Below are 24,171 nucleotides of genomic sequence, written 5' to 3' on the forward strand. Positions count from 1 at the left end.
CATCTTGTAAAGTTGTTTTCCATCAGTCATTCTACTCATAAGAAGAATTACAACTAAAACTCCTGCACGTGTGTGCAGCAAGGTGGATAACCACCAAATAAAAAAAGAAAGAAAAAGGAAACAAGTATCTTTCATTGAACAAGGTAGTATAGTGAGAATTTTTGGATATAATTATGGAAATAGGTGCATGTCCACAAAAATCGATAAATACATTGTGATATATTGACGTAACAGTATTTTGAGAAGAAGGAAAAAAAAACACTACAGCTCACACACAGTGATTCTTAGTAATTTAACACTGAATTCTTTAAAAGCATGTATCAGAAAACTACATCAATGTCTTGGTCCATTTGGGCTGCTGTAACATACCAAAGCCTGGGTAGCTTACAAACAACAGAAATTTGTTTCTCACAGTTCTGGAGGCTGGGGAGTCCAGGATCAAGGCGCCAGCATGGTCACATTTTGGTGAGGGCATTCTTTCTGGTTCATAGCCAGTGCCTTCTTGCTGTGTCCCCAAATGGTGGAAGGGATGAGGGATCTCTCTGGAGCCTGTTGGATAAGACACTGAACGCTCATGACTTCTGCACCTCCCAACGGCCCCAACTCCTAATACCATCATCTTTGGAGATGAAGATTTCAACAAATGAATGTGAGGGGTACACATTCAAGCCATAGCAATCAAGTATGATAACCATTTATCAGAAATTAAAAAACAGAAAACCATATAATATGCTGTTTAAGTATGCTTACAAACAGGTATGATACGATTTTAATTAAACCAATGAATTGACAACTAGATGAAATAGACAAACTGCTTGAAAGATGCAAAATAACAAATCCAGCACAAGAAACAGAAAATCTGAAAGCCACCACATCTACAAAAGAAATTCTATTTATAATATAAAACACTCCCACATATAAAGTAGTGAACTTATGAAGGCAAGTTCAAGACAGTGATTATCTTTGTCAGGAAGGGAGAGGATGGGAAAGGGAGAAATATATAGATCAAGGTAGGATATTGGTTGGTAATACTCCTGTTCTTGCATTGGCTGATGGCGTTCACTATAATTTTTTTTTTTTTAATCTTTTGGCCGTGCTGCGTGGCATGTGGATCTTAGTTCCCTGACCAGGGATTGAACCCACATCACTTGCATTGGAAGCATGGAGTCTTAACCACTGGACCACCAGGGAAGTTCCCACTATAATCTTTTTAGGAGAAATAAATAAATGACTGGGAAAAGTTTAAAAATAAATTAAACATGATAGTACATTGCCAGATGATGAGTGTGTCATAAACCAAAGTTTATGATTAATATAAACGTATACAACTGTAGTCAAATATAAATGTTAGAAGCCAACAGAGTATTGTGTTTGACATCATGTACCTGGGGAGAATCAGCCCAGGCTCAAATCCCAGCAACACCCCCTTGCTAGTTTTCTGACCTTCAGCAAGCGTTCAACTTCCACAAGCTTCTGCTTCCTCACCTACAAATCAGAGTACAAGTAGAGTCTCAAAAAATCACTGTGAGGATGAATTGAAACAGTGTATATACAGTGTTTACAAGCACCAAAAAGCAATGAATACCTGTTAACTATCCTGCCTATATTGCGGCATGGATATGGGACACAACATGCATGAGCTGAAGAACTAAGAGTAGAGGCGGATCATTCTGGGAGACTAATTACAATAAAAAGAAAGGGCCATGAGATGTCAGGCAAAGCCAATACTGAGGAGGCGATTAGAGTAAGAGGGAGAGAACAATCCAGTCAGAATTGGAAAAGAGGGACCACTGGAACCAAGTGCTACCAAAGCTGAGGTGCAGAAAAGTGGAACAGGTTTCTGCTGCATCGAAAACCAGTACACCGTGGTGGTGAAGAATGTCACTTCAGTTCAAACCCTGCCTCTACCAAGCAGTCATCTTGACAGTTATTAACCACCTGTAAATCACCATTTCCTAACCTGAAACACTGGGAGATGCCCAGTTCCTAATTCACCAGCTGCCATGAGGGTTAACAAGACCACACCTGTAAAGTACTTAGCATAGTGCCTGGCACAGGTTGAATGTTCAGTATATTGTGGGCCATTATTCACTATCGTTAGTGCTGTTGTTGCATTTGACAATTAGAATAAAAGCTATGACCTCATCAAGAATGGTTTCAGTGCTGTGGTTCTGAGCCACCTCACCACTGGGCCTCAGAAAGGAAAGGGGAAGACACCAAGTGCTGATGGGAATGTAGCAATGGGCACTCTCACACATGGCTCGTGGGAGCGTGAAAGGGTGCAGCCACTCTGTGAAACTGTCTGGCAGTTTCTGTTCAAGCTAAACGTATACATAGCCTAAGACCCAGTCATTCCTCTCTCTGTATATTCCCCGCAAAAATGAGTACTATATTATGTATACATAGTATATAGCTCCAAAAATAACATGAACAAGAATGTTCATAATACAAGAAATAGGAAAAAATTAAAACGGCAATCACGGGAGAATGGACATCCTTACAATGAGATACTGCTGAGCACTGAGAACAGAGTTGAACTACATAGAACCACAAGAATGACTCTCACAGGCATAACGAAGATCAAAAGAAGACAGACGTGACAGAATAAACTGGGACTCCATTTACATCAAGTCAAGACAGTCAAAGCTAATCTATGGTGACAGAGTCTAAATACCGGTTACCTTTCTAGGAGGAAGCATGAGAAGCCTCCAAAGTTGCAGGAGAAGGTGTGATTTAGTCTCTGGTGCAGGAAGTAGCTACGGCAGGGGGTGAGACCTCTTCCAAAGTTGGGAAGTGAAGCTACAGGTATGAGACAGATAAGAGATGCTCTGTAAGGTTGAGCAGCAAGAAAGGAGGCCATGAAGTAGGCTGTATGCTGAGACATCAGTGGCTCAGGGAGTGGTGAATGTTTGGATCAACGCTTGTATGGATGGCAGAGCTGGTGCAGGAGAGAGCTGATCAGAAGAAACACAGAGCAAATGTGAGCCAACCAGTTAGGAGTGTCTTGGCATCGTCTTGGCAAAAGATGATGAGAGCTTAGAGCAGGATGTTCGTGGTGCAGCTCACAGAGGTGGTGGAGGTGATGGAGTTGCCCAATATGAAAAACATAAAATAAGCAGGATGATAATGGCTGAATGTTGGGTTAGATGGAGGCAGAGTGTCATGAGTTTGTACAAGGTCGTTTCCCACCTTCTCAACTGTCTGAATGACAAGGCCATCCACTGATACTGTGGAGGATGGAGGAGTGGGCAAGATCATGATTTCCTTCTAAGGTATGAAGAATTTGATGCAACATGTGGAATGTAATTGAAAGGTGAGTATTTGGAAGAGACTCCATCGGGCTGTGAAGGGGGCTAGAGACACACATGAACTGGCTGGGGAGTGCAAGGAAGCAGGAGAGGGGCAAGACCGTGACTGCAGTGGCACCAATCAACACACTTTGTGACTCCAACTGTTCTCAGCAGCCCAGATGTGGGCCAAACAAAGCCAAATACCATCTTGAGGCTCTACGGTAAAGGAGGGCCAGGAAGACAATGCAGCTAGGGATTGCTTCTGTCTGACAAACAGAAGGATAGATGAACAGGTGGAAAAGGGTGGGATGCAGCCTACAGGCAGAGATGGTAACATAAACTCTCTTATTCTGAGTCTAGGAGGACATGTGAGGGATTATGCATTGTGATTGTTATTATTACATGAAAGATCCTAACAGCTTTTTTTGAGCTTGTAACTATAACTCAGGCATGGTGCTAACTAATTTCATGCATCAAATGATTACATCTTCAAACAGCCCAATGAGTTAGAAATTATTATCACTTTCATTTTTCAGGAGTAGGCTGAGTGCAGCAGACTGGTTTGATGTAAACAAAACCCAGAAACCCATCTGCTCTTCTCCTTGGACACAGAGCTAAACCTCAGTTCCCAGCTGCATCGAAAGAGGGATACAGACTCACAGACATAGAGAACAAGCTTGTGGCTGCCAAGGGGGAGGGCAGGGTGGGGGAGGGATGGATTGGGAATTTGGGATTAGTAGACGTAATCTATTATATATATGTATGACTGAATTGCTTTTCTGTACACCAGAAACTAACACAACATTGTAAATCAACTATACTTCAATAAAATAAATAGAAAAAGAAAAAAGGGATGGCCAACTGCCGAGTTCTTGTCAAGAGTGTGAGGGGAAATAATGTAGGTGTGACTTCCATACTTCCTCTCATTTCCCCTCTGCCAGTAGAATGATGCCAAGGTAACCATAAAGCCAGACAGGCGACACCTGGGTCTCTGAATAACCGTGTGATACAATCTCACACGCTGACCCACACGAGCCCTGCCATGAGTCAGAAAAATCCTTCGTGTGTTGAGCCACTCAGCTTTTGGAGATTATCTGTTACTGCAGTGAACATTAACAGCCTAAATTAACTAAAGGAGGCCCGACAAAATCATGCAACTTCCCTATTGCCACTGGGCTGGTGACCGGCAAAGGCAGGTTTTAATACCAAGCAGTTGGAGCCCAGAGCCTTGCCCTTATACATAAAACAGGTTCTTTACCCTGTGGCAGAAAAGAATCTGTTGAGGTGGGAGGACAAAGGGACTTCAAGACGGAGAGCTCTACCCTGACCCAGGCACCCAAGGAGGCCACAAGAAGAAGCTTCCCACGGAATTCCAGAGGCAGTGGTCCCCTCAGTTGAGGTTGCCATGACCCCTCCTGCCCAACACTTGGTCACCCACCTGGACAGGCACTTTGGGAGAGGCTTCTCTTCACCACCCACAGCTCCTGCCTGTGCTTCAGTGGGTGGATTAGATCTGGTTTGGGAACCGGATATCCTGTTTGTGGAGAAAGAAATAAGATATTCATATTTTAGCAAAGACAAAAAGAAATGTTTCAGTCCTGTCTGGGACTTTGAGATGGAGAGGAGACCTCGGAATGAGGCTGCTCTTGTCCATACTGATCTGTGACCTGGGAACCAAAGCCAAGAACGTTATCATTAGGCCCTAAAGGCTGAGTAGGGTAGTGCTAGCTGTCTAGGGTGATCCATCTCCCTAGTCCTGGAGGACCCCCCAAAACTGTCCAGATGCAGTCATGGGACCCAGATGCACTAGTGTTCATGGAACATTAATTATGACCATTGCTAACAACTGCCTTCCTTGACACTGACCCACTTTTTATTTAACTTTAATACATGTCTTCATATAGGGAATCTTGTGTCCATATAAGAAATGGAAAAACCAGTTTCATTTGCCACAAATGCAAAGTTACTGCAAGAAAATCAAAACAGAACTATCAAGTCTCAATGAAGTCATGCTGCCTGCTCAGGGCTCTGAGTCTGAGGCTGTCCCTTCTGTTGAAGAGAGAAATTGCCAGCAGTCAAAGGGGCAGTAAAAGACAGCATGAAACAGCAACAGGAAAAACAAGAGAAAAAGGAATGGCCTTCTCTGATTGTCCATCATTGCCACTTGCCATGTTTGTGCACCCTCTAAAATGATCTCCCATACCAAGAGACGATCATGGCCCAGACTTAAGTACACGAGGGATGAGCATGTAGGCATCAGGGGCAAAAAAAGCCTTTTAAAGGAGATTCTGTTTTTCAGAATGACTGCCAGTAGGACTCACACAGATGCCTCCTGATGTCCTGTCTGCTTCACTCACTTGCTGAACAACATGCCATTACCCAGGGGTTCTGCTGACTGGGCTATAAACCAATCAAGCTTGGCCACTCAGTCTCCATCCTGTAGGAATCTGGAGAAGGAACAAATTAGGGCCAGCCTGTGCTGAGCACTGGAGTAAGAGGTAAAAAGAAGTGTGGGCTCGGGTGGCTGTTTCCTGCCACTAGAACACCCATGCAGAGACAGCCAGACGTAGAGAAAGACAGATATATGAGGAAAAAAAAAAGTACAGCAAGAAGTAGAGACAAGGAATTGAGGGGTTTCTTAGATCAAGGGTAGGGGTGACCATTTCTGGCTATCAGCTCCCTGCAGCAGAAAAAGCCAATCTGCTGAGAATGGCACAAGGAGACCCACAAATAGATCAGAAGACACCAAGGCCAGTATCTAATCAGTATTTCTTCCATTTCCTGACTTTAGTCTCTCATGGTGCCTGACTGGACCTCCTACCCCTCAATATTATAAGACACCCATATTTCCTCCAACAAATCCTTCTCCTCTGCCATCTGAGCTGTTGAGGGGAACTAGGTTTCTTGCTCCAAATTCCTTGTGGCAGACACAGGAGCCTGAAGATAAACCAATACATGTCAGGGCCGTGGGGAGGAGGGAGAGTGTCCTCAGAAGCCTCCTGAAAAGGGCAGCATGAAAGAGGTTGTAGGTCCCCACAGAAAGAGCAGTGAGGCCTTACCCACAGGTCTCCAGCATCACCTCCCAGTACAGGCTCCTCTGGGCAGCATCCAGCTGCCCCCACTCGTCCTAGGTAAAGGTCACTGCCACGTCCTTGAAGGTCACGGATGCCTGGAAAGTCAAACAGAGGTAGCTTTGTTGGCCCTGGTACAGACAGATGTGATGAGAGCTCAACGTTCAGTCGTTGGTAAAGGACCAGAGGGCCCCAAAGTCAATAACACTCAGCACTTCCTGGGAGCCCAGCTCTGTGTCAGACTCCAAGGCGAGGCAGACACTGCCTTTGGGCAGAATGTGACTGTATTACAGCCAAAGGTCTTCTATGCTGAAATCACTCACAAAAGACATAAAACGATGCCAAGGCCGTGTGGCCTAAGAGACATGCAAGCATTCTGGCAATGAAGGGGAGGGAACAGATGACAGTGATCATACTAATCAGCAGTTGAGCATAATACTAATCAGCTGGTCCTCACCGTGGGCCTACACCATGGCCTCTAATTCCCTGTGTGAGCGGGACCAAGAGGGGCGGCAACCAAAACGGGTCCTGTGGGCTCCCTCTAACCCCCCCACAAGGTCTTACAAGGCGCAGAGGTGGTTCCTACCTCTTTATGGTGATTCTCTCGGAAGTTCTGAAAGGTCGCGGGCAAGGGAAGCCTGTGAACAGAAAAGAAACACGTTTCGAAAGAACTAACGCCCCCAGGACGCCGGAAGTCCAAGCCAACAACACAGGAAACGCCCGTTTTACCGTCCCTATTGGCCCAATTCTTACTGCTTCCTCCCAGCACAGACTTCTGGGTAGTGTAGTTTCTCTCCTGCAGGCAGCCTGGCCAAGAACCGGAAAGCCTTCAGGGAACCCTAGGCGGGGTGCTAGGAAATGATGGCCTGAGGCTCTTAGGAAAGGGCCGGGCCTCGCACCTTCTTAAAGGGGAAGTACACAGATTTATCCGCCACCTGTCACAGATAACTTTAAAGATTTCAGATGCTCCAAAGGTTACAAACCTAATTGGATACACCACACCAAACTATGACTCAGAAAGTGTGTGTCTGTATCTAAGAGGAAACATATGATATCTAGCTACTCTTCAAATACATGGAGATTGAAGCCTTAGGGTTGGTCCTGTGGACCAAAAAAAATGCACAACAGTGAGTTGTGAGTTAAGTTTTATTCGGGGCAAAATGAGGACTTTAGCCTGGGACACAGCAGCTCAGATAGCTCTGAGGAACTGCTCCAAAGAGGTGTGTGCGTGCGTGCGTGTGTGTGTGTGTGTGTGTGTGTGTGTGTGTGTCAGTATATATGTGGTTTTGGTGAAGAGAGATACATGCAACCAAGCATACATTTTTGCAGAATGTTGCCACTAGTCCTGAGGAGCAGATGTCTCCATTAATGATTTTAGTGCTTTTCTAGATATGAGAAGATGTAAGAAATTGGGCTGATAAAACCTTCTCCTGAAAATATCTAACTATCTAAAGGCCTGTTCTGCCAGTTTTTCCTAGAGCACAGAGTGCCTTATTCCTGATCTCTGCTCTGAACTCCTCTCAAGGTGTGTTGAAAGTCAGCAACTGCAGTGGCTAGTAATCTAATCCTTGTAGAGGCAGATGGCTAGTGACAATTTTTATTTGGCAGTTTTGTAAATTTCAGTATGTTTTGTTAGGGATAAGTGAGAAAAGTCTCCAGCAGGGATGCAAAGATGGAGGGGAGGGGAGGACTTTCAGAGGCTCTGAAGCTGGTGAACATGGGTGGCACTCTGCCTCTGGTTGCCTCAGAAAACGTCTGTCCTGTTGGTATAATCAGTGATGTGTCCAACCCAGCAAGCAACATTATTTTATCCAGATACTGTTTCCTAATCCACATCCTAAAACACATTCAATTTCTTTTAGGAATCTGGAAAGGAAAGCCACTTACACAATGTCATTTCCTGCCAGGAAAGAAGCTGTCACAACCCCTGCAAGTGTGCCAAAGGGGCCTCTGAAACCTGAGACAAATATTTGTGACTTCAGGGTCTCAATTCCTTACTAAGAAGTGATTATCGCTTCACCTGTAATTTCACAAACAGTAGTAACTGCATGCAGAGAGTATCACTGAAACACACTTGTAAATTATTTAAATTCCTGAAAGTCATTAATAATAATTAAGAATTCATTCAAAGATAGTGGCAGAAATACCCCTGGGAAAGCACACTGTGAGAAGTGGAAAAAGTTACTATCTTAAGGAACTTTGAGCATAAGAAACTGAAGTCTGAGGAGTAATAGTATGAGAAGTAATAGCCTGTGCTATCCTACAAGTTTTACCACACTTGAGGATTTCTCTTTTAAACGTGTGCCTTTTTTATTCTTAACACACTGAGGCAAAACCCACTAGAAGAAAGTGGTAAAGAGGACATTTGGAAGGATTTTCCAGAACGGTGAAAATGAACAGGAAGGGGGGTTGTTGTCATGTTTATTCACTGCTCTAACCTATGTTCAGTGAGCAAATAATGGATTTTTGGGCACTATCATCAGTGTATGGGAGACAAAGGAAAGAAGAGACACAAAGAAACCTGCCCTCATGATACGTACATTCCATTTGAGAACGACAGGCAGGAAAAATGAAAAAAAAATACTAAATTAAATAGTATGTAAAACATGGTAGACAAAATGGGGAAAAGGAGAGAAGGTGAGGGTGCCAAGAAGGTGGTGGAACAAATGTTGAGTCAGGGAGTAAAGGAAAATAATTTTTCAAGTAGAAAATATGAATTAATGATGCCGTTTTTAAAAAGAGCTTATGTAGGTGTAGATAGAGTAGGAAGCACCAGGATTTTCTCTCCTCACATAGACAACAATTTCAGCAGAATCTATCTAGTGTAAGTATTTTGGAACTCTGTAGTCTACTGCAGTCAAATTCCATAAGAAGACTTGGGCAGTAAATTGTGGTTAATGTTAGTCAATTTCAGCCCTTAGCACAGTAGCACCTACCAGTCCTCCCCACCTCCAGCCCTGTGACAGACCACTGTGCATGTGTTCCTGGAGCAAGCTATGTATAGCTTGTGCCAACCAGGGCAAAAAGAACCCTGTCCTCGAAACAACAGGGATCTGTTCTTTGATTTCTGTTCTTGATTAGAGAGGAGCAGACAACTGAGGGCTGTGAGGTGCATTGTTCTTGCACCTCCCCTCATTGTTGAGCCCCTCCCACTCTGGCTGATGTGACTTCTGGGAGGATTTAAAGGGCTAGAACCCTTTTTTTCCTCCCTTCAGTTTTCTCATTTTCCCACTTTGGGAGCTAGAAATCAAGGACTAGGACAGTGAAAAGCAACTTGCAAATATGAGAAAAATTAGAAAGTGATGAGGGAAAGGTGCAGGCCCAGAAAACACCTGAGAAGACTGAAAGTTTAAACCTCAGGAGATCCTTCCCACAGAGTTAGCCTACAAAATGAAAATAAAATAAGCAAAAATAGCAAGCCCTGGAAAAAGGGGAGAGTCTGATTTCCAGAATTACCACATTATTAGATTTAAATGTCCAGTGTTCAACAACAACAAAATAAAACAAAAAAGAGAAAGAAAGAAAAAACAGAGCCAAAGAGAACTGCTAGATACCATGTAGAAGACTAACACACATTACAGGACTCCCAGAAAAGGAGAGAGAGAAAGGGGAAGCGAGAATATTTGAAGAAACGTGGCTGAAATCTTTCCTAATTTGATGAAAGGCATAATTATAAATATCTCAGAAGTTCAACAAACTCCAAGTAAGATGACTGCAAGGAGACCTACTACAAGACACAATATAATCAAATTTTGAAAGACAAAGACAAAAGAGAGAGTTTTGAAAGTAGCAAGAGAGTAGCAACTTATCACATGCAAGGGATCAACATTAATATCATCAGTCTATTTCTCATTAGAAACTTTGAGGGCCAGGAGGCAGTGGGCCAATACATTAAAATGCTAAAACAAACCACCACCAACAACAAAACAAACACCCACACCATCAACCAAGAATCCTCTATTTGGCAAAACTTGGAGCCAAGAAATTAAGACATTCCTACATAAATAAAAGCTGTGGCAGTTTGTTACCACTAGAGCTGTCCTGTGTGAAATGCTCAAGGGAGTCCTGCAGTCCTGAAATAAAGGGAAACTACACAGTAACTTGAAGACACATGAAGGGGTAAAGATCTCAATAAAGGTAAATACATGGGAAATTATAAAATCTAGTATTATTGTAACACCAGTTTCTAACTCCACTTTTTGATTTCTACATTACTTTTTAAAATTATTAGTCTAAAACTAGTACGATTGTAACTTTCGTTTGTAACTCTGCATTTTGTATCCTACATATCTTAAGATACTAATGCACTTTAAAGAATTATTAGTTTATATTTTTAGTCACACAATGTAAAAGATATAATTTTATGATATCAAACACCAGGGTTGGGGACGGAGTTGTAAAACAGCAGAGTTTTTGTATGTTATTGGTTAAGCTGGATAAATTCAAATTAGAATGTAATGACTTTAGTATGTTAAATGTAATCCCATGGTAACCACAAAGAAACAGCTATAAAATATATACAACAGAAAATGAGAAAAGAATTTAGATGTTTCACTACAAAAAATAGACCAAACACAAAAGAATACAGTAATGCAGGAAGTTAGGAATAAAAGAGCTACATCTTTGTTTTCTTTAAGTTATGTAGAAAACAAAAAGCAAAATGATAGAAGGAACAAGATAAAACCCTAGAAGAAGAAGTGGAGATATGCAATCTACCCCATAGAGAATTCAAGGTAATGATGGTAAATATGTTTAAAGAACTTGGGAAAAGATTGGATGAACAGAGTGAGAAGTTAGAAGGTTTTAATGAGTTAGAAAATATAAATAAGAACCAAGCAGAGATGAAGAATACAATAACTGATATGAAAAATACACTAGAAGGAAGAAACATTAGATTAAATGATACAGAGGAATGGATCAGTGAGCTGGAAGACAGAGTAGTGGAAATCACTGAAGCTGAACAGGAAAAGAAAAGAGAATAAGAAGAAATGAGGACAATTTAAGAGACCTCTTGAACAACATCAAGCATACTAACGTTCTCATTATAGGGGTCCCAGAAGGAGAAGAGAGAGAGAAAGGGGCATAGAACATATGTGAAGATATCATAGTTGAAAACTTCCCTAACCTGGAAAAGGAAACAGACATCCAGGTCCAGGTAGCATAGAGAGTCCCAAAAAGAATCAACCCAAAGAGGACCAAACCAAGACACACTGTAACTAAAATGGCAAAAATTAAAGATAAAGAGAGAATATTAAAAGCAGTAAGGGAAAAGCAACAAGTTACATACAGGGAACTCCCATAATGTTAACATCTGACTTTTCAGCAGAAATTCTGCAGACAAGAAGAGAATGGCATGATATAGTTAAAATGATGAAAGGGGAAAACCTACAACCAAGAATACTCTGCCCAGCAAGGACTTCATTCATATTTGATGGAAAGATCAAAAGTTTTACAGAGAAGCAAATGCTAAAAGTGTTCAGCACCACCAAACCAGCTTTACAAGAAATGTTAAAGGGACTTCTCTAAAGAAATGGCCACAACTAGAAACATGAAAATTATCAAAGGAAAAATATCATTGTAAAGGCAAATATATAAAAAAAATATATATATATATTTTCTCTCTCTATATATATATAGAGAGAGAGAAAATATATAGAAAAGGTAGTAAAGGTAGTAAATCAACCACTTATAAAGCTAGTAGGAAGGTTAAAGACAAAAGTAGTAAAATAATCTATATCCACAATAAGTAGTTAAGGGATACAAAAAAACCCACAAAAAGATGTAAAATATGATGTCAAAACATTAAAAGTGGTGGGGAGGGCTTCCCTGGTGGCGCAATGGATGAGAATCTGCCTGCTAATGCAGGGGACATGGGTTCGAGCCCTGGTCTGGGAAGATCCCACATGCCGCGGAGCAACTAGGCCCATGAGCCACATCTACTGAGCCTGCACGTCTAGAGCCTGTGCTCCACAACAAGAGAGGCCGCGATAGTGAGAGGCCTGCACACCGCGATGAAGAGTGGCCCCCGCTTGCCACAACTAGAGAAAGCCCTCACACAGAAATGAAGACCCAACACAGCCAAAAATAAATAAATTAATTAATTAAAAGTGGTGGGGAAAGTAAAAATGCAGGTTTGTTAAAGTACATTTGAACTTAAGACATCAGCAACTTAAAATAATTACATATCTATATTGCTATCTAGTTATAGATAAAGATATGAATATAAATTGTTATATGTAAACATCACAGTAACCACAAGCCAAAAATCTATAACCGATAATACATACAGAAAAAAAGAAAGGAATTCAAACATAACACTAAAGATGGTCATTAAAGCACAAGGGAAGAGAACGAAGAAGAAAGGAACAAAAATAACTGCAAAAAGAACCCAAAAAACAATTAATAAAATGGTTATAAGTACATACCTATCAATAATTACTTTAAATGTAAATGGACTAAATGTCCCCATCAAAAGACATAGAGTGGCTGCATGACCCGTATATAAGCTGCCAAAAGAGACTCACTTCAGACCTAAGACACACACAGACTGAAAGGGCATAGAAAAAGGTATTCCATGCAAATGGAAATTAAAAGAAAGCCAGGGTAGCAATACTTATATCAGATAGTATTATATCAATACTTATATCAGAAAATAGACTTTAAAACAAAGACTATACAAAGACAACGAGGATATTCCATAATGATCAAGGGATCAATCCAAGAAGAAGCCATAACAATTGTAAATATATATTCACACAACATAGGAGCATCCAAATACATAAAGCAAATATTAACAGACATAAGGGGAGAAATCAACAGTAACACAATACTAGTAGGGGACTTTAACACCCCACTTATATCAATGGACAGACCACCCAGACAGAAAATCAGTAAGGAAACACTGGCCTTAAATGACATGTTAGATCAGGTGAATGTAATAGCTATATGGAGAACATTCCATCCAAAATCAACAGAATATAAATTCTTTTCAAGTGCCCATGGAACATTCTCCAGGGTAGATCACATTCTAGGCCACAAAACAAGCATTGGTACATTTAAGAAAACTGAAATCATATCAAGCATCTTTTCTGACCACAATGCTATGAGACTAGAGATCAACCATAACTAAAAACCCCCTGCAAAAACCACAAACACATGGAGGCTAAAAAGTATGCTACTAACCACCTATGGGTCACTGAAGAAATCAAAAAGGAACTAAAAAAATATGTGGACACAAAGAAAATGAAAACACAACACAAAATCTATGAGACACAGCAAAAGGAGTTCCAAGAGGGAAGTTTATAATGACACAAACTTACATCAGGATACAAGAAAAATCTCAAATAAACCACCTAACCTTACACCTAGTGGAATTAGAAAAAGAACAGACAAAACACAAAGTTAAAGAAGGAAAGAAATCATACCTCTCAGAGCAGAAATAAATGAAATAGGGACTAAAAAACCCACAATAGAATACATCATTGTAACTAAGAGCTGATTCTTTGAAAAGATAACAAAAATGGTAAACCCTTAGCCAGTATCATCAAGAAAAATGAGAGAGGGCACAAATAAATGAAATCTGAAGTGAAAGAGGAGAAGTTACAAATGATACCACAGAAATATAAAGGATCATAAGAGATTACTACATTTATATATATTTATATATTTAGATACTAAAATTATATGCCAGTAAAATGGATAACCTAGAAGAAATGGACAAATTCCTACAAACCTACAATCTCCCAAGACTGGATCAGGAAGAAATAGAAAATATGAAAGAACCAATTACCAGTAATGAGATTGAATCAGTAATAAAACAACTCCCAACTAACAAAAGTTCAGGTCCAGATGGCTTCACAGTTGAATTCTACCAAAAATTTAGAAGACAGTTAACACCTATCCTTCTCAAACTATTCCAAAAAATTTCAGAGGGTGGAACACTCCCAAACTCCTTCTATGACACCAGCATCACCCTGATACCAAAACTAGACAAAGATATCACAAAAAAAGAAAATAACAGGCCAATATCATTGACAAACACATATGCAAAAATCCTCCACAAAATATTAGCAAATGGAATCCAACAGTATATTAAAGGATCGTACACCATGATCACTGGGATTTATCCCAGGGATGCAAGGATGGTTCAATATCCACATATCAATCAATGTGATAAAACACATTAGCAAACTGAAGAATAAAAACCATATGATCATCTCAGTAGATGCAGAAAAAGCTTTTGACAAAATTCAACATCAATTTATGATAAAAACTCTCAACAAAGTGGGCATAGAGGGAACATACCTTGACATTATAAAGGCCATATATGAAAAGTCCACAGCTAACATCATATTCAATGGTGAAAAGCTGAAAGCATTTCCTCTAAGACCTGGAACAAGACAAGTATGCCCACTCTCACCACTTTTATTCAACATAGTATTGAAATTTCTAGCCAGAACAGTCAGACAAGAAAAATAAATAAAAAGCATCCAAATTGAAAACGAAGAAGTAAAATTGTCACTGTCTGCAGATGACACAATACTACATAATACATAGAAAATCCTAAATATGCCACCAAAAAGCTACTAGAACTTCTCAATTAATTTGGTAAAGTTGCAGGACACAAAATTAATATATAGAAATCTGTTGTGTTTCAATATACTGATAATGAACTATCAGAAAGAGAAATTTAAAAAAACAGTCCCATTCACAATCACATCAAAAAGAATAAAATACCTGGGAATAAATCTAGCTAAGGAGGTAAAATACATGTACTCAGAAAACAATAAGACACCAACGAAAGAAGTTCAGGTTGACAATGCATATGGAAAGATATATTGTGCTCATGGATTGGAAGAATTAATATTGTTAAAATTTCCATGCTACACAAGGCAATGTAAGATATAATGCAATCCCTATCAAAATACCAATGGCATTTTTCACAGAACTAGAACTAAATAGTCTAAAATTTGTATGGGGACTTCGCTGGTGGCAGAGCGGTTAAGACTCTGCGCTCCCAATGCAGGGGGTCCGGGTTCAATCCCTGGTCAGGGAACTAGATCCCACGTGCATGCCGTTAACAACTAAGAGTTCGCATGCCACAACTAAGGAGCCTACGTGCCACAACTAAGGATCTGGTGAGCCTCAACTAAGGAGCCCTGGAGATGCAACTAAGACCCCATGCAACCAAATAAATAAATATTTTAAAAAATGAAATTTGTATGGAAACACAAAAGAACTCACAAAGCTAGAGGTATCAAGCTTTCTGATATCAAACTATACCACAGAACTACAGTAATCTAAACAGTATGATACTGGTACAAAAACAGACACAGAGATCAATGAAACAAGATAGAGAGCCTGGAAATGAACCCACACTTATAAGGGCAATTAATGAATGACAAAGGAGGCAGGAATATAAAATGGGGGAAAGATAGACTCTTCAATGAGCGGTGTTAGGAAAACTGGACAGCTACATGCAAAAGAATCAAACTGGACTACTTTCTCACACCATATAAAAAATAAATTCAACATGGATTAAAGACTTGAATGTAAGACCTGAAACCATAAAATTTCTAGAAGAAAACATAGGCAATATGCTTTTTTACATTTTTCTTAGCAATATTTTTTGTATATGTTTCCTCAGGCAAGGGAAGTAAAAGCAAAAAAAATAAACAGTTGAGACTACATCAAACTAAAAAGCCTTCTCACAGCAAAGAAGCCATCAATAAAACTAAAAGACAACCTACCAAATGGGAGAAGATACTTGCAAATGATATATCCAATAAGGGGTTAATATCCAAAATATATAAATAACTCATATAACTCAAAAACAACAACAAAAACAAACAACTCAAAAAATGGGCAGACGAGTTGATTTGACATTTTTCCAAAGAAGACATACAGATGGCCAACAGGCACATGAAAAGATGCTCAGCATCGCTAATCACCGGGGAAATGCAAATCAAAACCACAATGAGATGTCACCTCACATCTGTCAGGATGGCTATTACCAAAAAGACAAGAAATGACAAGTACTGGAGAGAATGTGGAGAAAAGGGAACACTTATGCACTGTTTGTAGAAATGTAAATTGGTGCAGCCACTATAGAAAACAGTATGGAGATTCCTCAGAAAAAATTAAAAATACTACCATATGAACCATCTAAGTCACTTATGGGTATTTATCCAAAGAATGTGAGAACACTAATCAAAAAAGATATGCGAACCCCCATGTTCATTGCAGCATTATTTACAATAGCCAAGACATGGAAACAACCTAAGTGCCCATCAAAGGATGAATGGATAATGAAGATGTGAGATACACGCACACAATGGAATATTCATACTACTCAGCCATAAAAAGATGAGATCTTCTCATTTGGGACAACATGGATGGACCTTGAGGGTATTATGCTACGTGAAATAAGTCAGACAGAGAAAGACAAATACTGTATGACTTCACTCCTATGTGGAATAAAAAAACTAATAAACAAAAACATAATAAATGAACAAACCAAATCAAATAAAAACAAATACATAGATACTTAGAGAACAGAATAGTGGTTACCAGAAGGCACAAGGGGGAGGAAGGGCAAAATTGGTAAAAGGGATCAACAGTATGGGGACAAAGGGAAAATAAATGATTGCATTTATATGGAATTCCCAAAATAGACAAATCTATAGAATCTTAAAGTAGATTAGGGTAGGGAGGATGGGAAGATTGGATAGACTGGAAAATGAAGAAGCACATAAGATGCCTTTCTTTCTTCCTTTCTTTCCTTCCTTCCTTCCTTCCTTCCTTCCTTCCTTCCTTCCTTCCTTCCTCCCTCCCTCCCTCCCTCCCTTCCTTTCTTACTTATAAAGTACCTTCAATACCCCAGTACTGATCTTCATGTTGGAGATGCATTGGTGAAAAGAGACCTGTATTCTTTCAGTAAGTTTCAATCAAGTGCTTGCTGACAAATAATAAACAAACCATAGTGAATTACCATAGGAGTAACAAAAATTGATGAGTGTTGGGTGAATAATTAAAATAGGATGGTATACAGAGGGACTAGATGACACCTGCAGAGAGAGTGGTGAGGAACGACCCATTTGAGAAGGTGACAATAGAGCAAGGATCTAGAAGACAAGATAGAACAGCAGTGAGGTCATGAGGAGGAGCCTCCAGGCAAAAGGCTTGTTTAAAGGCTTAAAGATGCACAAATGTGGCTTATGAGAGGTAGAAAAGGCAGGTCACTGAATGAACATGTGTGTCCTTGTGAGCAAGGAGAAGCATGGAAGGAGGCAGAGCCAAGTCAGGTAGGCCTGTATAAGCCAACATGAAGAATTTGGATTATATTCTTTGAGAGATCAGAAGATATTAAAAGATGTTACAAAATGGAATTCTATTTATGTAGTTTAGAAATCATCTAATTTCTGTATAGAGAATGGACTATATGGATGCAAGCGTGAAAGCACAGGACTGGTTAAGCAGTCCTTGCAGTGCTTCAGGTGAGAACTGGATGCAAATAAATGAAGGCTGAGGCCCCATCACTTTGAGGCAGCATTGAAAACAACACTGTCTGCTGGAATGAATGCGCAGGGAGGGTAAGTGAGGACAAAAGAGGGACACAGGAAAATGTCTGGATGTTCAGCTTTGTCTGGTGGGTGGATGGCGATTCCATTTGCTAAGTGTGGGGGCTTGAAAGAGGAGGAGAATAAGGAGAAAATCAAGATGTCTGTGTGGGCCCCATGAAGCATGTGGAGTTTGAGTTGACAATGAACAACCAAAATGAGCTGGGAGGTAAAGAGCTGGATGTATGGATAGAGAGTTCCAGGGAGAGGCAAGGCTGGGTTATAGATAGACTTGGGAGTCTTTTTTTAAAGGATGAGTTATAAACACATGGAAATGCAAAAGAAAACATGTAGGAAACGTGGAAATGGAGGCCAAATATGGTCTTGGGTCCCTTTAACATTTAGAGATCAAAGGAGAGATGAAGAACAAGCAAAAAAAACTGAAAAAAAAAAAAAAAAAAAAAAAAAGAAACTGAGAAGCAGCAGCCATTAAAATAAAAATTAAGAAAAATGTAGCGTCAAATGTAGAATCAAGAGAAGAGACTGAAGAATAAGGAAGTTGTCAATTGTGTCAAATGCTAACAGGTCAAGAAGCATAGTGGCAGAAGAGGGACTCAGATTTAGCAATGTGGACATCACTCTGACCTGGAGAAAAGCAGTCTCAGGAAAATAATAGGAATGTTCTCTGATAGGACATAGAGAAGGGATAATGGCAGGAAGCACATGTGTTCCTATGGATATTATTGTCTCGGGGTCAATAAAGGTCATTCTTAAGAAAGAATTTTCTAATAGTGATGACCCAGAGTAGTAAAGCTTGAATTATCAGCAGAGCATGGTGACACTCCATAGAATAAGCTCAGTGAGATGGCAGCTGTGTTTGTCAGGATTCTCCAGTGAAAACAGAACCAATAAGGGGTGTGCGTGTTTGTGTGTGTGTGTGTGTGTGTGTGTGTGTGTAGATCAGATAGGTAGATACTTAGTTAGATAGACAGAGATAGAGATACTTATTTTAATGGACTGAGTTACACAACTGGGGGGGGGGGATGGCAAGCCTTAATTCTTGCCAGCAGGCTGGAGACCCAGGGAAGAGTTGAAGTTGCAGTTTGAGTCTGAAGGCAGAAATCCTTCTTCCTCAGGGTATCTCAGTCTTTTTCTCTTTGGATCTTTGACTGGTTGGATGAGGCCCACCCACATTATAGAGGGTAATCTGCTTTACTCAAAGTCTACAGATTTAATGTTATATGTTAATCTCATCTAAAAAATATCTTCACAGCAACATCTAGACTAGTGTTTGACCGAAAATCTGGGCACCATAGCCTAACCAAGTTGACACATAAAATTAACCATCAGAGCAGGGTACATATAACATTTACTGAGTACCAACTTTATGTCTGTCACAGAGGACATAAGACAGATAAAAGAATGTTACTGGGATTCCTCCTTCACTGAACACTGACGAAGGTGCTGTGGCAGAGAGGGTTCTGGAAATAGGACTGAGTTTAAGTTGGCAGGATCCTCTGACAGTGGAACCAAACTGGGGGTCCTCTAAAACTTGGACCAGGGCAGCTTCTCAAGGGCACTGATGAAGAACATTATGCTCAACTTCTTTCTGACAATGTCCTTGTGTCCTTTTCCCCACTTAAGGGATGTGCTGAACCAAAAGATGCCTCAGTCCCCCCTAGTAGGTACAGATCACTACAGCCTCAAAAGATGCACCAGAGGAATCTTTCATGCCTTTAGTATTGCCTTCAGAAGCATTTCTTAAATGACAGGGACCCACTGGCAGCTCACAGGAAACACCCTTATTTCTGTTTGTGGCCCTAAATCCCCACTCAGTACAGGTAGCCCAGAGCCCCACATGCTCTTTCCCTCCTACAGTTTGGATGGAAGAGAATACACTGAAAAGGAGTTCCAGAAACAGGTAGGTCCCTTCACCAGTTACCTGAAATCTTGGAACTAGATTCTAAAAAGCTCCAGACTTCCTCCTAAGGCCAAAACATGGAATAGAATAGCCTTCATAGAGGTGCTCTGTTGGTGTGTATTAAAGAAGCCTAGAGACAGGTAAATTCTTTGACCAGTAGCATAGAATCTAGGGATTTACCACTTAAAAAAACCAAGTACATATGCAATGATGTATGTACAAGGATATTCTTCACAAATTTAAGTAAAAACTTGAGCACAAAGCAAATGTTCATCAAGGGGAGGGCACTTAAATCTATTACTGTTATAATTCCTGATATGGAACTGTGGACATTCTAATGATAATGTAGGTTGTATGTTGTTAGTATTGTAAGACATTCACAATGGATTGAGTGAAAAAGAATATGAGCGTACACGTAAAATAAATCTGTATTTTAAAATAAATGATACCTTTCTCTCAATAGATTAGCATGATAAGTCACTTTCTATGGGTAAATAGAATGAGTTAAAATTTTCTTTTTCTAAATTTTGCAATAGTGTTTATTGAAGTTTTGTAAAAAGAACAGTGACACTTTACTTCCATCCACATACTTTCCCAGACTGACATACATATTGGACTTCACCTCCCATAAGCCTTTTTTTTTTTTGAGAAATCATGCAAAATCAATAGGAAAAACTTGAGCTCTCTACCTAGTAAGCCCCCGAGGGTATTCTCAGCCTTAAAGTCTAAATGAAACCCCTTCTTATGGAGCTAAAGCAAGACTTATTCCAATTCCTCCATAATCTAAGAGGGAGGAAAGGAAGTGAGACGGGCACCCTCCTCCCCATCATACCCAGACAGTGCCCTTGATACCCGTCCTTAGTTTTCCTCAGGGAACCCAGCCAACCTATCAAGCAAAGTCTTTATACTATTGTCAAACATATGCACACCTGACACTTCATACTGAGGTGTCTGGTGTTACCTGATACTAGTCACATAAATAATCAGAGATGTGGGATATCAGAGGTCCTCTTGGACAGAAGGAGAGAACACAAACGTATTGTTGGAGGCTCTGCACAGGTTCTACATTGGGCATTCCAGGGTCAGGCTTAGGCCAGACTGGGAATGGATAGGTCTTCAAACCAGTGACAGGAGAACTAGGACTAGGCTCTTGGATTTAAAACTTTGGTCCATAGTGGGATGTGTAGGCTTATTACAAAGTGATAGATGGAGAATGAGCCAGGACAAAGATTTCTAGCAGAGGTCTCAGCAGGAGTTTCTCCCTATGGCAAATACATATAATTTTTTTTGATGTCTCTGGAAGCTTAGAGTTCCAAACTTCCTTATCACCCTGAGCCTTGGAACAGTTTCAGCATCAAATGAACTGGCTTTTCTTCTCCCAGTTCATATTCTTTTTTTTTAAATAAATTTTATTTATTTATTGGCAACATTGGGTCTTTGTTGCTGCGCGCGGGCTTTCTCTAGTTGCAGTGAGTGGGGGCTACTCTTCGCTGTGGTGTGCAGGCTTCTCATTGCTGTGGCTTCTCTTGTTGCGGAGCATGGGCTCTAGGCACAAGGGCTTCAGTAGTTGTGGCACATGGGCTCAGTAGTTGTGGCTCAAGGGCTGTAGAGCACAGGCTTAGTAGTTGTGGCGCATGGGCTTAGATGCTCCACAGCATGTGGGATCTTCCCGGACCAGGGATGGAACCCTTGTCCCCTGCATTGGCAGGCGGATTCTTAACCACTGTGCCACCAGGGAAGTCCCCCTCAGTTCATATTCTAAAATGCGCCCTTGAACAGATAAATTCCAATAGCAAAATCATTTATTGTAAATATTGCCTAATAGAAAAGGGAACGAAGGCAGCTCAGGGCTAGTGGAAGGGGAAGGGTTCAGTATGGCATGTAAAGTATTTTCCTGTCTCCTTATTGATCTCTCTTGGCCCTATTTTCTTTCTCAAGTGACTGGCGTTTTTGTTTAAAACTGGTTTACTTATGCCCGAGTCCCCAGTCCATCTGCCCCTGGATTTCTTTTTCTTAGTCTTGCTATTCATCAGAGTGCCTCTATCCTTTCTGTTAAAAATGCAAATCATAAAGCACTCACATGTTAGGGGTTCAGCTTTGAAGTAATGTTCCTTAAGCACTGGTCATAAATAGCTACTGAAATAGAAGCTATTGAAATAGCTTCTCACCTCTGCCCCCAGTCACATCTAGTCCTTTAATGTTAACCCCCTTTCCCATGAACTTAATTTATGTCCCAGACATCTGAGGACCCATAATGGGAAGGCTTCATAATTCTTCCAAGAGGCTCATGAGGAAAAGCAGCAACAATGAGGAATTCCTATATAAGATTTTCTGGAAGGACTGAGCAGGGACTTTATGTCTTGGATTTAGTTTAAAGTGGTTCCAGAGTGGTAGTAATCCCAGATCTTGTCTGAAAATAAAACTATATAATCTCTAGAAAGGAGAGGCACTTTCATCCAAGGATATTGGGGAGCCCAGTAAAATCCTTTTCAAGGACTGAGTGGCACACAGATAACCAACCAAAAAAGGAAACAAAGCAAACTGAGTAAAGAAATTAAAAAATAAATTTACAAAGGTTCATAAGATCCTCAATTATTGGTATTATCAAATGCATATTATGAATCAACTGTGCCTACCATGTTACAAAAATCTTTGAAAAACTGAAAATTAAAAAAAAAATCCCCTGGAAAGGGAATTATGAATGTTAGATAAATAAGAATAAATCACCCAGATTGCAATACAGAGACTGAAAGATGGAAATTACAGAGGATAGAATGGAAAAACCTACCTAACAGCTAACTGGAGTTCACAAGAAGAGGAGGGGAGTAGAGGCAATGTATGGAGAAGAAAAATTTGCTGAGCACAAGAAGATGCCACTTCACAGATTCAAACTGCTCAACAATCCCAAGCAGGAGAAAAATCAAAGAATTTCACACTCAGAAACATTATGCAAAAACCGTAGAAAACATATTTGGTTACCGAATCCAGTTCAATGCCTAGGGTTCTCAGGGGAAAAATTTTAGTATCCTAGTCTCTGCATTCTCCCTTTAAAATCTTGCATTTTTCTGTGTAACTTGTATTTTAATATTAAAAAGGTCATTGTTCTAAAAGAACATTGACCAAGAGATGTGCAATTCTCAGAGAAGGAAATACTAAAGCCAACAGACACGTGAAAAGATTCTCAATCTTATTAACAATAAAAGAAATGCAAATTTAAGCCACAATGAGTTATAATTTGACACCTAGCAGATTTGTAAAATTTGAAAGTTTCACAAAAATCAAGTGCTGGCACTAACAGTTGCCAACCAAAATAACTATAAACTATGGCAGGAGTACAAATTGGTAAAGCTTTGAAAAAAATGTCACTGTTTAATAAAGACATAAAAAGACATAAATGGGAATATACTTTGCACTGGCAAACCTTTCCTTGTTACATACTCTAAGCCTTGAGAGGAATCCAGCTGATGCCACAATGTTTTTAAAAACCACTGCTGCTATAGGGACTGAATACCACACTCACAAGATATACCAAGGTGGAAGCATTACCTCGTGAATCTTATGCATATAAGTACTTGATATATGCAAGAAAACTCATAGTGATACTATTTATAGTTTTTTAAAAATAAGTAAAATTTAACTTACTTAAAAAAAAAAGTAAAGGCAACAACACAAACTCACAACAGTAGAATGCTCTGGCCTAGATACATCTTTGTCCAGGGCCCGTGTGGGTGGACTGGGCAGTCAGAGACTAAGAAGCGCTTCTGGGGCCGGAGGAGGGTCAGAGGAGTGTTTTTTCCCAGGATTGAGGGTCTTGGTCCTCAGTGCCCTCACTCGAGTCTGATAATCCTGAGTCCTTCGAGGACGTGTAATGCACATCACAGCAGCAGTCACTGTCGTAGCGAAGATGTGACCCCTCGAACTTCTGGGAAGTGTCATTGGTCCGCAGACAGCTAACGTAACAGCCCGGACACAGGGCATTTGGGAAAATACAGTCCTGGGCAAGTGGGCGCCAAATACTCAAGACCTATACGAGCTGGACAGCGTGGCAGCAAAGTTTTGGATGAGAGGAGACCTTCGGCTGGTAGAGGCCACTTCGTGTCCCGCACTAGCAAGGCTGCCCTTCTCCGGGCCGGACAACATCTGTGCGAGCAGAGGAATGACCCGAAAGACGTTTCGCGGCCGCATAATATTCTGGGAAGTGTAGTTTCGCGGTTCGGGCGCCATTGTCTTCACAGTGCATGTAGACGGCTGCCGTTGGCTCCGGGAAGCAGAGTTCGCCAGAAACGACTGTTGTCCTCCCGGTACTTAGCGTGTGTGTCCGGTGGAGCAGC

At 40.5% G+C, this 24,171-nt stretch overlaps 1 long non-coding RNA gene across 5 annotated transcripts; it reads right to left on the bottom strand.

The window, feature by feature from the left end:
• Positions 1-204: 204 nt before the first annotated feature.
• LOC113605805 (uncharacterized) lies at positions 205-24,155 on the bottom strand. Of its 5 annotated transcripts, none has more exons than XR_003427362.1 (6): positions 23,519-24,155; positions 6,926-6,999; positions 6,350-6,459; positions 4,729-4,824; positions 1,444-2,799; positions 205-549 (listed from the first exon to the last, which is right to left on the bottom strand). It is a non-coding gene; the product is annotated as an uncharacterized LOC113605805 (long non-coding RNA). The 5 variants fall into 5 exon arrangements; XR_003427359.1 differs by having other exon boundaries at positions 1,386-2,799; XR_003427360.1 differs by having other exon boundaries at positions 1,386-2,799; positions 23,483-24,155.
• Between the last annotated feature and the right edge of the window lie 16 nt (positions 24,156-24,171).

The sequence above is a fragment of the Aethalodelphis obliquidens genome, unplaced genomic scaffold (genome assembly GCF_003676395.1).
Source record: "Aethalodelphis obliquidens isolate GAN/ISIS:26980383/991018 unplaced genomic scaffold, ASM367639v1 scaffold43, whole genome shotgun sequence".
NCBI lineage: Eukaryota > Metazoa > Chordata > Mammalia > Artiodactyla > Delphinidae > Aethalodelphis > Aethalodelphis obliquidens.